Source organism: Rhea pennata, chromosome 2 (assembly GCF_028389875.1).
Source record: "Rhea pennata isolate bPtePen1 chromosome 2, bPtePen1.pri, whole genome shotgun sequence".
NCBI classification, from domain to species: domain Eukaryota; kingdom Metazoa; phylum Chordata; class Aves; order Rheiformes; family Rheidae; genus Rhea; species Rhea pennata.
In genome coordinates, this window is record NC_084664.1 from 241186 (window position 1) to 250572 (window position 9387).

The following is a 9387-nucleotide window of genomic DNA, read 5'->3' on the forward strand; positions in this document are numbered from 1 at the left end:
ATTAGTCCAGCATTGCTGGTTCTTCCAACCAGCGCAGAAGGTACAGCTAGATCCAGGCTGCAAATTGAAGCTGGAAAAGCACAGATTAGAAGAGGCACATTTTTAATAGCAAGGGTAATTAATCTAATAATTACCTCTTAGAATAACTTATCATGGTGAGTGTAGTTTTTCCATTTCCAGTATTTTAAAAAATCATCAGAAAATCTGTCTTAACCCAGGCCAGAATTCATCCTGATTAGTGCTTTGTCCAAGTCCCAGAGAGACCAGACTGTTTAACCACAGTTCTGTCATCCATAGTCCTGACATTCTTCCGCATGGGTCTACCACTGGCCTCCATCACTGCCGGGACTGTGTTTGGCCCCAGGGTAATTAAAGAGTTTCACATTTCCTTTAATGGTTCTGTTCACTGACACTTCGTTGACATCTCTGGCTTCCCCTCAGCTTCCTGCACCATGATGGTGGCAGTGCTCCCACCTGGGAAGCCTATCTGTGATATTCAAATTGGGGCTCATTGACTCATGGCAAGAGGAGCCTCAGTCTTTGCCCCACACTGCAGCAGCTCCTCCTGGAGCCATTCATGCAGAGCTCTTTGCTGGGCTCCTCCACAGCTGCTTTGGAACTGCAGCAGCTCTGCTGAGTGCTGGAGGCCTCTGGAGCTTCCTCATCAGGAGTGTGTCTCCACGCGCTTCCTGCAGTTCTGCTCCCAGCTGGACACCCTGCAGTGGGTGCTGGTGTCCTGAGGTGTATGTGCAAACCAGGATGAGCACCCGCCTGCACATGGATGAGCTCCGGAATGGATCCTCTGCTCTGTTTCTCTGGCTCATCACCAGATGTCAGCAATGCTGCTCACATCCGCTCCTTTCCACCCACCGCCCTGTGTTGCAAGACTGTCGCTCAGGCTTCTTTGGCCACACAGGCTTTGATCAGACTTAGGTAGGTGCATGACAATGGCCTGCAACTCTTAAATTGGGTCCTATGCCTGGTTAGCCTTGCTTTGATACCTGGAAAAATACTGTGGCAAGTAACTAAACAGTTTCTATGTGTCTGGAAAATAAGCTCAGTCAAGATGCAGAGTTGGTCAGACAAAGACTGCTTCTTTTTATACCTAGACAAAAGGTCCATGGAAAAGAGGTAGAAGCAACAAATGTCATGTATCTTGAATCTTTTTAATTTCAGTTTAATATGATGTGCTCAAAATGAAGTTAAAGCAGGACAGTATGTAGTAAATTATTATTAGGTGAGAGCATAGCTAGTCAGAAAACCATACTTAGAGTTATTAACAGTACTTGAACTCCAGTGATACATGGAGGGGGTTACCTGGAGGTCTGTCCTGCATCTGGTACTGTGCCATGGTTGCTGAAGACTTGTTTGAAGGAATAGAGACCATGCTTATGCACTCTGCAGAAGACACTGTGCTGGCTGGGCTACAGCTCTAACCCCAGCTCCAGCTCCAGCCCCAGGTCAGCCAGCACACATACTGGGTTCTTCCAGAGGCCCAGCAAAGCCCAGCTGCAAAAGCCAAGGTAAGGCCTGACCTGCCGGAAGTGGTGCAGGCTGCAGTCTGAGGGGTCAAACACCACATGCTGCCTGTAACCAGCCACATGCTGCTGGTCTAGACCAGACACGGCCATCATGGTGTGCACAGATCAAAGGCTGGTCCATAAGGAAGTGCAATGTTGGTCTGCTTTCTGGCAGCACAGTGACCACAGCATAGTGGACAGGCTGCAGAGGGACACAAGAACATCAAGAACAGTACGAGGTCAAGGAAATGACCAACACAAAGATCCTTGAGGAACTGGAAGGATATATTTTGAAGAAAGGAAAACTGAGTGATGACACAATAATAGTTTCTAACCTTCAAAGAATTACCTGTAAAGAAAAAGAAAATACACTGTTCTTCACTTTCACAGTAAACATTGATGGCAGGGGGTTAAAATGCAGACAAGGTCATGTTAGTTTGCTCCAAGCAAAAATGTTTCTTATGACCATGAAGGACAGTGACTGAAAGGAATCCTTTCTCCATGGAGGAGATGTGCTCACTGTTTATGGGTGTAAGATGGGTGGACAAGCACCTGTGGATGAACACTGTGAGGAACACAGGTAACATTTGTCTTTCCTTGTGATGGGGATGCATGGAGTGGCCTCCCCAGGGTCTTCCCTGAGTGCCCATTCCTGTGCAGTGGCCACTGGAAGGCCTTCTGAAATCACTGAGTGGTGTTTTTAAATTTCTGTGCAGTGTGTGATCTTGGGTGGTTTTTCTCCTACTGATCTGCAGTCTGCTTAAAGCCACCTATGACTGAAGGAAGAGAGGCCTCTTCATAACACAGGGCCCAGGACTAACAAGACTATTCTTTCATACCAAGAGTGCATATCAGATCCCAGTAGGGTAGAAATTAGGTCCACTTCACCTTATGAAGTACCATATTCCTGGCTGAGGAAAGGCATACTAGCATTATTAGGGTAACAGCCTGTATTGTGGATCATATAGCACAACATGCTCTGCTCTGACTTCTGCATCCTTGACCAGAGAACATTACTTTTCCTCCAGGCTCTTAGATCCTGAAGGATGGCTGTGGATCATATGTTCATACAGCCACCCATAGATGACAGACGTCATGTAGCCATCTGAATGAAAGCATCTGCAGTGCCATGGTCATAGATCTGCTAGGTCATAGCAGTACACTCAGAAAGAACTTCTAGTCTAAAACTGCAAGTGGTGTCAGACCCAGCTCCTGGGAGGGACTGTCTGTTCATGGGTCAACTCTACCTACATTGCTTGAAGGCAACATGCACAACCATAAGGTTAGAAATTCCTGCCCTCTGGCATCACTCGCTTGGACAGGCACCTCATCCCTCCAACCAGGAGTCCGATACAGTGATGCACCACACTATCCTGCAGCCTGGGATTGCAATATACTAGGTGCACTGTCCTATGAACTGAGCTCTATCTTGCCTCTCAAAGGTGCTGCACTACCTTGAGCAGTTTTCTTTCTGGTGATGGACTCCCTTTGGAGATCTCACATTTTTGCTTGGATCTCTCTTTCCTTCTTGCCCCCTTTCTCCTCTCTCTGTGATGCCTGTTGTGTTTCCTGAACAATGTTCCTTGTCTCCGTGAGGAACAGTCATGCTGCAGTCAAGGAGCTGTCCTGGGTGGAGTGGAAGTGTTGATGCTTCTAGGAGCGCTTATCCATGTAGGAAGTGAAGACAATTTTGCAACCCAAGCACAGATATTGCTTAGGAAATATTGCCAAGAATGCCCAGTTTTGGTCTGCAAGAAACCAAGAGCTTTCATCAGCATCATGTGCTAGCACAGAAATGAGACAGTACCAGGACCATGCCAATAAAAGTTAGCCCTGTCCCTCAAGAGTCCAGGAAAATATCTGAAGTGTTTGGCTAATATCACTTTCCCAGAGCAGGAGAAGTCAAAATCTGGGAGGTGTTAGCTTCCCAGAGCAATTCCCATAGACTATGTGAATGTTCCTACCTTACCCAGCAGTGAAGAAATGAAAAAGAGATGCCTTTGCTGGTCCCAGAGAAGTCAGACAATGGTGCCATCCTCCAAGCTGAACACTCGTATGTGCTGTGAGTGGACTGAGGTGCTCGCTCCACCTTCCAGATGAAGTGGTGCCTAGTACTAGTCCTGACAGGCAGACCCCTTGGTGCTTACTCTATTTTGTACCTTGCAGCTTCCCAGCAGGCTGAGGGTGAATAAGTGCAACATGTCACCTTGGCTGTGTTAATGCTTGCCTTGGTGATTTGCCTGCACCCCCTTGCTCACAGCTCAGTATCTGCTGAATAGCCTGTTCCTGCAGCACACAGAAGCTTGGGAACCCATCAGTGGGCTGGAGGGGGGGCAGTGACCTTTGTTGCTGGGGCCAGCTCCAGGACCAGGCTCAGGTGGTGAGGCTCTCAGTCTGGTGTCTTTGCTCATGTTCCAGGGGAGGCAAGCAGCAGATAGCCCTCCTGAAGACATCAGAGGCCCACAGAAGTCTGCACAAATCCATCCTGGTCATGTGTTGCGATAAGCTGCCCATGAACTCTCCTGGCAAAGGCCGGTCTATGTGGTTTTCTCTGGGCCCAGTGGGAGCAGACCTGAGCCTGTGGCTGAAGGGCAGCCAGGGAAGGAAGGCATCATGCAAAGGATCCCAGGAAGCTTGTGGTCACCACAACATGGTGGGGGGGGGGTGAGCTGAGTCTGTCATGCCAGCACTGCTACTAATGAGCTCTGAGATTATTTTAAAATGGTCTGTGCTGGAAATCTGTCTGCCCATGGTAGGGGTGCAGTGCTCAGGAGGGATTGCCAGAAAAGGTTGAACCCCTGAGTAGGGATGTGCTGCATTCTGTGGTAAGTCCTGAGCCATAGTGTGCTTGTTGCTCAATAGACCTGCCTCCATGAGAATGAGACTGCTTCATGGGTGCATTGCACACAATTTCTGCCTCACCTGTGGGGCCTGGGGCAGGAGGGCAAGGGGAGATGGTGCAGAGGTGCCTACCTCAATTGCTTCTTGTCCTGACTGCTGGAACATTTGGTTTGTGTCTCAAATGGACTGTGTGCTCTTTGCAAGCCAAACAGCCATCACTGACCAGCTATCAGAAAATGTCCTTTACTAACACTGTGCAGGAGTGTGTGACTGTGTGATGGGTGTTCCTGGAAGGCACTTGGGAGTTCAGCCATTGCAGGTCCTTCCTGGGGTCCTCTGTGGCTGGGAAGAAACCCCCTCTTTGTCAGCCTGGGAAAACAAGCAGATGAATCAGGGCGACCTGATTGGGGACTGCTCTGCTAAAGCATGGGACTCAGAAAGGTTTATGCACAAAGCAGGCCACTTCTACTGCTGATTTCATATAAGGCTTATCAAAAAGTTAAATATGTGGTGTTGCTCTAAAAGGCTAGCTGTGACCTTAAGTCACAGTTTAAAAAATGGACCTTCTCTATTTTAGAAACCCTAGCTGGGGCCAGATCCTCAGAAGTAGGCTCTTTTTGATACTCTGAGGTCTTATCTGTGGCAAAACTATGTACCTGGGGATGCTTTTTCTAATATTAATGAGGAAGATAGTTTCTTTTTGTCCCTATGGCCCTAATTCCAAACTCTGTTCCCCAAGCATGAGGGTGGCTCAGCAGCTGCTGCAGATGGGTTTTGCAGTGGGAAGCTGGAGATAGGGCAACTTGACAACAGAGTGAAGGCCTGTGAGACAGTATTTTCAGAGACAGTTGGAACCACTCAGGTGCTCTTTGCATCTGGATTGCCTGTTGTGGCAAGGATTGACGTATTAGCTGTTACCCACGGTAGTAAGTATACATAGCATCCTTGCTCAAGTAAGAGTTGTTTCATAGTGGACTGCTTCGTGGATATAGTCCAAGAGCAGGATCTATGCCCAAAATAAGCCTAGCTTCTGTCAGTACGACAGTGTGGCCTCAGCTGGCCCACTCTCCAGACTTTCCAAACTTTGAGTAACTGATTTTGTAACATTACCTTAGTTTAAATATGTTTAGGGCTTATACTGCAGGAATGCCTAGAGGCTGTGACCTATTTTGCTAGCTTCTGTGCAGAAATCATAGGTGGAACTGGTGGAGGCATAAAGCTATGGTTGCAGGACACTTTCCTTTAGAAAGACCTGCTTTTGTTTACTACGCAGTTTATTTAACTTTCACTGTTGTAGTTGTAGTTTATCACACTTTGTGCCTGCCTCAGAAAGAATTTTTCTCTTTGCAGTTACAGAAAAAAAAAAAAAACAGATGATCTATAGGGCGAGATTAAGGAAAGTAGCTGGCTCTTGGCCTCCCTTTAGCCAACAGCTGCAGTACCAGGACTGTTCTCTAGGGTCCCTTCCTTAAGGCAGCAACTTACAGTGCAGGAAGGAGGGCCAAATGGATGCTTCTTGATCTGCCCAGCAACCTGTTACCAACTTTTCTAAAATTACAAGCCTCTGAGCATCACATTTTGCATGTACTGAGCAAGGACATTTTACAGACTGGTAGCTCTGCCTGTGCTGAGCAGTTTGGAGCCACTGTGCTAACCAGACAGGTCATGCACCATCTTTAGCAAAGACACTATGTCCAAAGGGCCAGTGGCTGAGCAGGACACTTGCCAATGTCACTTACTGGGTCCAGAAATGCAGGAAAATGGTCAAACTGATTTTCCTATGCTTACATGGCTGCAGCAAGAAACGCATAAGAAAGGATGAGAAGGACGAAGCCTCGGTAGCTCTAATGCAAAAACACAGACAGGAAAAGGGGTAAGAAACAAGGGCAGACTATGGGAAGGAGGTCCAATTTAAGCAGTGACATGATGGAGGAGATGGGAGAGGCTGGTCTGTAAACTGCTTAAGGATATTCTCTGCAGAGACTGGACTTGAATTCAGTATCCATGCCCAAGCTGAGTGAGATCTAGGGCCTAGTGCTGTGTCTGACAAACATAGAGCTGTGACCCAGAAACCCCAAAATTGAAGAGCGTGAGAATGGTCTCCTGCTGGGACACATTTTACCCCAAGTGCCTTATAACATGCCCAATAAGGTCTTGAGAGGTATCCATCAACAATTGAGTGCACAGGGGAGACCAGGAGCTTTGCAAAATGCACATGCAACGAATATTTCTTATATACCTGGTATGTTGGACAGTGTATCTTCATGGACATTAAGGGAACTTATGAGATAACTGAGAAAAAGGGGAAGAAGCCAGATAAAATGGAATAGAGTGGCTCCCCAAAGAGAAGGTGTGTGAGGAAGTAGAGATGTCCAGGGAGTGTACGGAACAGCAGAGGTCTGAGCCTCAAGTGGAAGCCATGGAAATCGCATTTACACTAGACAGTGAGAAATTGTGGAAGATTAGATATAAGATACGGAACTAGAGAAAACCCCTGAAGGTCTAAGGGAGTGATAGGGTTATCACATGTAACCTGAACTTCCCATCCTTCCAGTTGGGTTCATCCTACAAGGGTGCTAGATATAACACCTGGGAACTGCCCCTTTGGGTGTAGGCAAGCCTCCTTCTATGTGGGAGCAGTAGTTCATTCACTAGCTTTATGGGTTTCCCTGGAAAGCTCACAGAGTATAGCAATTCCCTATTGCTCTCAGGTACCCTGCTAACTTACATGACTGTATGAGGTGGGGGTCAAAGATATATGAAAGGTTCACTGGAAAAATGATCAAGTTGCAATTGCTCAAGAGTTAGGAAGTCGTTTGTATAACCTTGATTGGACTCTTTTGAGTACAGGTCCTGAAATCCAGTGACTTACACATGAATAGGCTTTCATTTTCTCCATGGCCTAATGAAATGCTTTGATAACAGTGGAATGAAACCAGCCGTACAAGTGAAGATGGTTCCAGTCTTAAGGATCCTCTCCTGCAGAGACATTTGGTGGATGAGGTTGGAGAGATGGGCAAGGTCAGGTAAAGAAGATGGGTGCTGACCTGCAGACCCTGAGTGTGCCACTTAGCATGTCACAAATGATCCCTAAGGTGGATTTCATTTAGATGCTAATCACTGCCAGCACCCTTCCTAGCCTGGAACCTGAGCTCCTGCACCAGACAAGAGGCCATGGCCTATGCCCTACAAGTGCACATTTCTCCTCTTGAGATGCAAGGGCCATCAGTCAGGGGGAGGTATCTTCATCAGAGTGGTGGGAGGGATTCCTCTTGAGGTGCCTCAGTTTTATGATTATTTGAATCTAGATGACTATTTTCACATTGATATCTCCACATTTTTGTTTCTCTATGGAGGCAGGGCAGCTCTTGCCACCAAGAGATATTTCCTTGGGACTGCAAGGATATGCCATGGTGAAAGGCTTTGAAGAGCCTGTGCAGGCCTTTGGTGCTGATGGCACAGCTATACCCTGGGGGGCCATGTTGTACCTGTTTAGTGGAGAAAAGCTGAGGACCCACTTTGTCAGCCTGATAGACAAACCCTGGACTTGGCAGTTTAGCTGTTTTCTGGGAGGAACCTGCACCATCTTTGCAGCTGGCCCAGGAAGTCCTAGGTGTGTGTGCATGGAAAGACCTCATCCACATCCTCCACACAGGATTAAAGTACCCAGCTTTGTGGCTAGATCATCATGTTTCACATAAAACACATGATCCAAGGCTACAGAAAGATTTTTTTCCCCTGCAGAAGGAATACAACTGCCGTAAAGTGGTGCCCCAGACCTGCCTGGGGACAGACTAGGTGAGAAGGGTGGTGGGGAAATCCATGTATTCACACAGATGTCAATACAACCAGGGAGCTAAGCTGGAGATGTACTGCACCTTTGGAAAGTGTGTGTCTGCAGGCAAAAGCATCCAGTGCTCCTGAGAGAAAAAAAGACTGTCCCTGGGTAGTGGCAGGCAGCTGCATGACTGTGCCACTGCAAATACAGTCTGGGTTAGTTTGGACATGACAAACAGTGGTATTTCTCAGTTTCTGAGTGCTTGAGATGGTTACTCCAGTGCTGATACTTGTTTGAAGCAGGGCTTTGGTTTGCTCTGTGCTTTAGCATGTTATGTGCATGGTGAATATCCTCCCACAGACAGGAGCACAACACAGGTGCTGAGTGGGGGCATGCTCCATTTTAGTGTGCTGACTCTCTGCGGGGCTTGGGCCATGCTTTCCAGGACAGATAAGGCAAGGCAGAGCTGTGGAGCCGTAGCTGCTGCTTAGGAGCCTTGCAGCTCTGGCTTGCACTGGTCTCACTTGCTCTGCTGATAGAGTTAATGAGCAGAAGGCCCCATGGCAGTCCATGGGTACATCTGTTAAACATGCTGTGAGTGAGTGGGTGGGAGTGGCAGAACCCAGGGGCTTTGTGCTATTACAGACCAGTGCAGGCTGTTAGTGAGTGCTCCAGCCAAAGGGTCCACACAGGCTGTGACTGCTGGGGCAGGTGCTCCCCAGGCACCCTGATGCTCCCCACATCCCTGCACCCCTGGCAGCGGCTGCTTGCTGGGTCACCCGCACTGCTGGCAGCAGCTGCTCACTGGGCACCCGGGGCATGGGCGCTGCTGGCAGCAGCTGCTCGCTGGGCACAATGGTGTTCCCACGCCCTGGGCAGCAGCTGCTCATTGGGCACCCTGGGCACCCACACTGCTGGCAGCAGCTGCTCACTGGGCACCACAGTGCTCCCACACTACTGGAAGCAGTTTCTCGCCGTGTACCTGGGGCACCGGCACTGCTGGCAGCAGCTGCTCGCTGGGCACCACAGTGCTTCTGCACCCCAGGCAGAGGCTGCTCCTCAGACACCCCGGCAGCAGCTCCTCTCAGCCAGGGCTCTGCACTGCCCGCCTGGTTCTGCCCCAACGCCCCGCCGAACTGGGCACCGGGATCCCCCTTGAGCGCACGGGGCACGGGCCGCGGGGAGCCTCGTTCCCCTACTCCGGCTCCGGCGTCCCGTTCCCACCCCGACCTGAGCGAGAGCCGGGCC